We start from the raw sequence: 9,231 nt of genomic DNA on the forward strand, positions 1-9,231 counted from the left end.
AAAACCACACTCCCTTACACATTGTCTAAATTTAGCAACCTCATTTAATGTAACAGCAGAACCCACTCTATCATTCAAATTAAGGACATTGTTGAAGTCCCCACACACCAACCAAGCTCCCTGCATACTTCTACTAATACTGCTGAGAGCCTTCCACAGTTCATCTCTCTCCTCAGCTTTATTAAAGCCATACACAATTGTCATCCAGAACACTTTCCCAGAGCTTATATGAGTGATTTTACTATGAATGAATTGGCTATGACACTCAATAACATCCACAGTAAATCTACTAGGGATCCATATAAGCGATATTCTACCATTAGAATGACACTGATAGTTAGTAACAACACTCCATGTACTACAGACTCTAGGATACACCTTTGCGAAGTTACTAGGTCTCACCCTAGTCTCCAGGAGACCAAACAACCCACACACATGATGATGAAGGAACCACCTTATATCTCCATGTTTTTGAGGGCTGTTTAATCCCCTCACATTCCAGAAGCCCACTCTATCCATTAGGGGTGGTTACCATATGTTCCCCCTACACCACATCCTCCTTCTCTCCCTCATTCCTTCTTGCAACATCCTGATCACTCATCACCTTCTCTTCCACAAGCATCCGATCAGTGCCTAGTTGAGGTAGAGTTGTGCCATGATCTGCAATCTTGGCATTCAGTTCTAGTTGCATTCCATTCTGCTCTCCAATTCCATCATCTATATATTGCACTAGGTGAGCTCCTTTCCACATTTTCATCCTCCTGAACATGTTCAGTAATAGTTTCAAGGGAGCCCCTGGACTTCTCAATATTCCCCTGCTTTGGTTGCACAGCCTTCTGAACCCATTGTTTCCTTGGTTGAATATTACATTTTGCAACTTCCAATCTTTTTTTTCCTGCATTCCTCCATATCATGCCCTATACCTCCACAGTCAGAGCATTTCACTGGCTTACATTCATAGTACATAGAATGGTGAGTTAATATACCTTTCTCATTCAGAAAGCTTACCTTCGTTGGGAATGATTAATAGAAATTTCTACAAGTATTCTAGCATATATCAACACTTCCTTCTGAGCAGTAGCCTTATCAGTCCTTATAGGTTTACCTATCAAACCAGCTGGTTTATGCAATAAATTTTGTCCCTAATACTGCAAAGGTGAACCAACAAAACGGATCCAGGTAGACACTACTACTGATACATCTTCAGCATTCATGTCCAAATTCGGAGACATGTCTTTCATAATGACAGGTTTCCTATCATACATGATAGGTCCCGCCTCCATGGATTTCACCTTCTCATCTACAGTACGAAATCATACCATAAACACCCCATTATCTCTCATAACTACCTTCTCTACACCAAATTTCCTCCAAACTCTCCGTATGAATCCATCCACAATTTGAAATGGAGGTTTAACCCCCAAAATGTAACATACCACAACAGATTTCCAATAGTCTATTTCAGGTTGTATGTCCTCAGATGTAATATGTATTACATTTTTAGTATTAGTAACATTAGCATTTTGATTTGGATTAACAGGTGAACTAGTTAAATCCAGACCCTCCTATCGAATGTGACCAAATAATGATTGCCTCTAATGACTAGGTCCAACAGTTCCAGCAGCAGTAGGACCAGCATTTCCAGTATTACTAGCAAGATTTTGCATAGGATGAGGTGAGGGATTCACCTGATTTGCAGCTGATTGTCTCATTGGAGTACGAATGGAAGCAATCCAATTCGTCATCTGAGTTCGCGCAGCTTCAAAGCTCTCCCTATCCATTCTAGATTCATTCAACTCAATCATATCATCCTCAGCTTCCTCTTGATCATCATCCGATGTCCAGCTTAGAGCTGCCACTTCGGAGATATCATTCACATTCTTGTGCTTTCTCGCATCCACGGTTTGAGGTTTCTTTGCTACTTGAGCAGGTTTTTTCGCCTTTTGTCCACCATTTCCTTTCTTCGCTCCTTTCCCCATGGGTCCAGCAAGGGCTGAAGAACATACTTGAAATCAATGGAACAGTGCGATTTTTCAATGGAACAGTGTTATTCTAGAGAGATGAGAGAGTTTCTCTCTCTAGAAACCTGATATTTGCTTCTTGTTGTTGATTTTTTAATGTGAAGTTCCTACCAAATTCGTGTCGAACTTTGCCCCCACGTCAACAACCATTGGTTTGTCAACTAAGTATGCAACATCCGTCTCCAAGCATAAGATTATGGCTTCTCATGCTTCAAGATGTAACTCGTAACAATCCTCAACCTGTATATGCTCCGGCTTTTGTGCACTCCTCGCCAAGGCCTTGTGCAATTTTTGTGAAATTAGCATATTTTTCATCTGCATCCAGGGGCGAATCCAGGATTTCAGATGAGGGGTAGCGTAATTTTACAATACTAACAGGTTAAATAAAAAGTCATCACTACTAAATTCAAAATGTTGCAAATCCAAATATAATCTTGAAGTTAATAATAAAAGAAAATTACCATTGTCCACGTCGAGTTCTCAAATTTTGGAACCATTTTATGATCGCATTAACTTTTGCATAACAAAACAAATCTTTCTCAAGATAAGTAACCAATTATCGTTTAACAATTCATCTCCCATGCTATTCTTAACTTGCTTTTGATAATAGTCATACCATCTAAGGATGTTAAATTATTGTAGATTGAATTAACTAAAAGCTTTCTCTTGTTTTCTCTTTATGTTTATGAAATATATAGAATTTTCATACATGAAGAATTCTCTAAAAATCCATTCCCATAATTACAATAAACTATATATATTCACTAACAATTCACTTACTGAAATATTTTAGTACTGCTTCACAATTAAATACCTAATATTTCTCAAGTTATCGTTTTGAGATGAGGGAATATACATTGAGACAAACTCAATAATATACATTCAGAAAAAAAGGAGAGAAGTTTAGAAGAGTTCAGAAAAAAAAAAGAAAAAGTTCAGACTAGTTTAGAAAAAATAAGAAAAATTCATAAATAAGAAAAAATTCTGAATAAATAATATAAGATAAGATAACCAAAAATAAGGTGAAGAGAAAAGATCCTTAATGTTAGAAAATTTTGGCCATAAAACTTTCACTTTTTAAAAGCGGATATAGGATCTAAAAAAAAGTAAATTTTATTCTTTTTTAAACTTGTGCTTCACACATTTTAAAGCTAATTATTAACAATCGGTGTAAACTAAAATATAGATAAGATGTGAATTATAAGACATGAATTATAGAGTACTTTATAATTCAAATAGACTTTGTAAATTAAAACACTAAAACAAGAGATGAATTATAAACTACTCTATAATTCAATTTGATTTTGTAAATTAACTGCTAATATCCCAAATATAAGTAAACTCCTTATGTAAACGAAATGCTTAAAATAAATCCGTAATCTTAAAGTAGCAAGGTAAATGGATTTGATTATCTTTTTAGTAGCTAAACAACTAGTAAAAACACTAGTTGAATAAAACTAGAGGAAGGGGAAATATAAAATCAAAGCATTAAAAACTGCAGTTATGAACTCTCAAACACGAGACTTTTCAACATTTGTTATAAATGCTTTCAACCTTTAAAACAACCAACTGTGCCAGACTATTTATATGTCATGTGTTGCACATGTAAAAGTAATAATCTATTTTTGGAAAAAAAAATCAGGAGTAGCACATGCTATCCCTTGTTACTTAGTGGCTCCGCCACTGTCAACATTCTCCAGGCCAATAAGAAATTGGGGTTTCACCCTATACTTTTCATATGCCATATGGTCTCTCATTGAATATTTATATAGATTATGATATGAGTATGACTAATAAAACTGAATCTTGTTAGCTTAGAAACACCAAACGACCGAGCAATAGTAGATTAGGTTATGAAACAAGTCAGATTGCTCTAAAATAATGACTCTCAAATTAAATTGGATACTAATAGTCAATATAGCTTGCAAAAAATTTCATATATACTACACTTATATAGACATGCCACCAATATTGTTAGCTTCATTTGTTTGTTTGGCCTTCGAGCTTTCGCTGCACACTGCAACATCATAGGAGAAGGTAACAGTATAACTACAATGTTGAACTTACCCAGAGTAGACCCTAAAACAATTGTGACCAATCCAAAACGCTAAAACTGAAATCAAGATGTTTGTTTAGCTTACCAGGCCACGTGCATCCTTCTGCAGCATCCTTGTTTGCAATTTCAGAGTTTTCGAACAATGCTACCCTGATTGAAGAAAGTGTGCCGTTAACAAGATTATACAACTTCCGAATGCTTTTTTTGGGGATATCTCGTGCTTTTGATAAACTATCTAAAAGCTGAAATGAAAGCGTCACTATGCTTCCTACTCTTTCCTCTCCTTGAGTAGGGTGATTGTTAGACAGTATCGCGAATCCAGAAGCTAATAGAGGAATTTCATCGATGCTTCCATTGTTTGACAGTGAAAGTAGGGAATCGTAAGTAATGGGTGAAAAGATCACGTATGAGGCTATTCCATTTTCATGTTTTTCTTGTAGAAAAAAAGTGTCAATTCTCCCCTTCTCATCCTACAATTCACCAAGAGTACAAATTATTACTTATGAATTACAATGAATAGGAAAATAAGATTTTAATAATCCAACCTTTAATCAGTCTTCTTAAAATTCCATATATGAGTTATTTTTGAATAATTCAACCTTTTGGTGGTATCTTCTCATAATGGTCCCACGTGACTTGTGACTTGAATTTCAGGTAAATTTTTTTCCTCCTCCTACTCATTTCTCACTCCTCCCCCTCACATTCATATCTAGTTTGACCCCCTGACCCTTCCACCGACTCCGCCCCAGCCACCAGGCGCGCCCACCCCTTCTATATCTTTGTTGTCACTTGTCTCTCTCCTCGAACTGTGTTGTATTTGTCATGTTGGTTGTACGGTCTCTCTTTTCAAGCGGTGGTTGTGTGTTATGGTGGTGGTCGTCATAGTTAACATTGGTGGTGTCGGAAAAGCTCGGGGAGAGGAATGGAAAGGAGAGGAGAAGAGAGGGATGAAAAGAGATGAAGGGAGAGTAAGGGGAAGGGGTGGCGAGATGGAAAGAGACGAAGGAATAGGAGATGGGGAGGGGCAACAGGGTGGAAAGAGACGAAGAGATAGAAGATGGGGGAGGGGCGACGGGGGCATGGGGCGGAAGGGAGAGGGGGAGGCATGGTGGGGTTGGCTACCTCCAAGGGACGGGGGGATTATAGGGGGTTTGCTCTGGAGGTAGGAACCATGTGGGGGCTGGGGTGGGGTGGGGTCTAGGATTTGCAGCGGGCTATGGTGGGGCTGCAGTGGGGTGGGGGTAGTGGTGGCTAGGTAGTAGTGGTTGTGGAGAAAAAGAGGTAAAGGAGGGAGAAAATGGTATGATCAATGAGAGTGTGATATGTGTCACACTTGACTTGTTATGCCGGTTCCAACAGGTCAAGGACCATTATGAGAAGATACCACCAAAATGTTAAGATTATTAAAATATAACTCATAATTGAGACTCTTTTAAGGTTGGATTATTAAAATCCAATTACAACGAAGTAATAATTGTTTCTTTATGAAGAAAAATGAGTAAACTTCGTAATGTAGTCAATTACTTACCACCATTTTGGTAATAGAAACAATATCTTCCGAGCCTTGACCGCTGTGAACATGGAAAACTTCCTCTGGAGAACGGTCGAGTCCAAGCTCATCCCACTGAAATAGGAGTAGAAAGTAATTTATATAGAATTTAGTTGGGACGCCAATATTATTTCTTTTGTTTGTTTGTATAAGTTGGATTATGAGTTTATAACTATACCATAGTGGGAAAATAGTTCTCCCAAGGATAGAAACACAAATTCATTTCTAATGGAAGGAATGTCCCATTATTCTCTTTTATTCCTTATTTTCCTCTTTTTCTTCTTGCATCATTAGATCCTACTTGTTTTCATTTTTCCTTTTTCTGCAGCTTTTGATGCGATGAACCAAACAAAGAAAAATCTAATTCACCTTTGCTTTTTTCCGTAATATCTTTTTCCATCCAACCCAACATAAAATCTAGTAATGCTTAATTTTAGTAGAACAAGAAAAAAAAGTCAATTAGTAAGTATATCATGCAACTTATATCATTCCAATTGTGAATTTTTGAGAATTAAACTGATAGTGAAACCGAACATGTTCTAAGTGTCAAATAATCATGACTAAGAACTAAACTAAAAAGATGCATAAAACTTAACTGATAAAACTTACCTTAGTTCGATTTTTGTCATTGCCCAAGAAGCTGAAAACATTCTCAGCAGAGAAAGGAAACCAGGAGGATGTAGTTAAATTCAATAGGGCTGGACTTTCATAGTCATTATTCAATGTTTTGATTAAAATGGTGTCTCCTTTTTTAATGGATAAAGGTTTGTAACCATTTTCTTGGGTAGCACTAATGGCGCCATAAAACTCTCTCCTCATCCTCTCTGCTAGCCTCAGCAATCCCTCTACGCGAAATGGACCAACTTCTGCTTCATCAAAAGTATCATACATACATGCATATCAATACATGCACAAGCCAATTCTTATCAAATAGGTGGCCTTAACAGCCCGTATGATAAACTATAGTTAGGGATGTGCAAATACCAGGGTCGGACCGAAATTTGTATCGGATTGGATTTTTGATTGGACCAGACTGGATCGAAGATTTCGGTCCGGCCCGTTCCACACAAAATCCTGATTTTGGGTTTCCGATCCAGTCCGGTCCAAACCCGAAAAATTCCAACCCGGACCGGTGGACCGGAATTTTCGATTTTTTAGTAAAAAAAACAACAATTTATATGTTAAAAAAGTTTAAAAGGTAAAGTGACCTACTACTACCTCCGTTTCATTTTAAAAGTAACAATTGGAGTGGCACTCCTAGTTGAAATTTCTCAAGGCGTAATTAGAAAAAGGAAGGACATGTGATTATATTTAAGTGAAGAGAGAAAGTGGGTCAAAAAAGAAAAAAAAAGGAGAGGAATGTGGCCATCACCACCACTGTCATTACCTAACACCACCGATCCTGCTGCCATCACCGCCAGCAAACAACCTTAGTACCACGACCATCACTTCTGTTGCCATCACCACCACCACAAACACTCTACTTCCACGACCATTACTCTGATGCCATTACCACCACCATCTTACTGTCCCAACTACCATGGCCACCACCCAACTACCACTACTGCCACATCCTACTAAAAACATCGTCAAAAGTACTGCCAAAAACCACCGTCAAAAGCACCATCACCATCTAAACCCTAATTCCATTTATTAAACCACCGTCAAAAGCACCACTCAAAACCCACTCCATAAACCACTGTCAAAAGCACCCGCCATCAAAACCCACTCCACCTCCACAACAACTTGATGACGAGATAAAGGAATCGGGTAGAGAGAGAAGCATGAGAGAAACAGATCGAGAAAAAAGAGAAATCGCGAGAGAACGAAGGTAGGTTGGAACAAAGGACAGAGGATGGACACCAACGGTTTTGGGTTGAAACGAAGGATAGAGGACGACTGCCGGTGATTTTGGGTTGGAACGAAGGTCAGAGGACGCACGCCGGCGGTGGAGCGAATGTGGTTTTGGGCTAGTGGGGGAGGAGATGGAGGGTGGAACGAAGGTGATGATGATGGTGGTGGGCGAAGCACAGAGGACAGAGGACGGATGCCGGCGATAGTGGTGATGATGGTAGTGGTGAAAGAGAGAAAAATGGTGATGGAGGATGGAGGAGAGAAAATGATGGAGGATGGAGGAGGGAGAAATGGTGGAGGGTGGTGGGTGAAGGTGGTATTGAAGAGAGTGGGGGTTGATGTTTAGGTAGATTAATTTCAATTAGGTTTGTACTTAATTTGATTTAGGTAATATAATATGTGTTTTAAGTTTTTTAGTAAGGACGTTTTGGTAATTTCAAGGGTAAAAATTATACCAAAATAGGAAGAATGAAATTGTTGCATTTAATTTGAAACTACCAAAAATAGAAACTGTTGCATTTAAAACGAAACGGATGTAATATTTATTATCTTTAGGAATATTGTTATCAAAATTATTAAATTTTAATGTATATAATTTACAAATACGTTTAAATGAATTTTTTTTTAAAAAAGTATAGATTCCGGTCCAACAGGTCCACAACCGGAAAGGATCGAAAAAATTACGTTCCGGAATTTTTCCAAATTTTGGTCCACCGGTCTAGCCGGAACCGATTTGGTCCTGGACCGTGTACACCCCTAACTGTAGTAAATAGTGGTAATGATAATGGTAATGATAATGAAGTTGTCGTTAGTTTTGTTAAGGAAGTTTTACATCAATTTCCAAGGTAATTCTTTTCTAGTTTCAAATACCTCTTTTTCTTCATAAATATAGGTTTTCATCCATCACCACTCTAGAATTGGCATTAAGTGGTAAAGAAAATGTATGAAGAAAAACACTCCTACATGGTTAAAAATAAACTTCCATTGATGGAGGTATTAGCATGTGATTTTCTTTACGAAATTATACCAAAGTTTGTTACAGTTACCACAATTCATTACTAGCTATTAAACATATCGTAAAAGTTAAAATTAGGGGAAGGGGTCTAGAATTTGGCAATCTTACCTTTATAGAGGCCTTGAAGACTATGTTGTATTAAAATTTCAAGGTGTTGACATTGTCGCGTTAGCGTATCAACCCATTGCTTTGCACTAAAAAGAAGTCCGGAGCTAACTAATGACTTGAATAATGGATGAACGCATGCAATTTCTGTTTCTGTATGCTCAATCCAAGTAACCTATTCATGGTGATATATGATAATATAAGAAGCTTATAATGTTTGAGGAGTAATTGGAATGTTAGGATTTAGTTGTGTTTGGTTGGCTAAAAAATATATAATGGAAAACGATTTTTCAGGAAAAGTATTTTCTAAGAAAAATGTAATAGTGAGATATAGTTTTCTTTTGTTTGCTTGCTACATTAAAATAAGTCGGTTAGAAATAAAATAAATACAAGTGGAGAGGGAGAAGATGAATAGGAGGAGAGCAAGCGGAATGCAAAAAATAAGGAGGAAAATGTGACATTGTTTCCTCGGAAATTAAGATAAATGTTTTCTATTCTTCAGAGATCATTTTAAAAACTATTTATCATCATGTAAAATCCAAAGGAAAAATAATGGAAAATTTTCTAGGATATCTAATAAATGTTCTATTTCTACCTTTGATTGAGAAAAAGACATTTTTTCCATCGAAGG

The sequence above is a fragment of the Beta vulgaris genome, chromosome 7 (assembly GCF_026745355.1).
Source record: "Beta vulgaris subsp. vulgaris cultivar EL10 chromosome 7, EL10.2, whole genome shotgun sequence".
NCBI classification, from domain to species: domain Eukaryota; kingdom Viridiplantae; phylum Streptophyta; class Magnoliopsida; order Caryophyllales; family Amaranthaceae; genus Beta; species Beta vulgaris.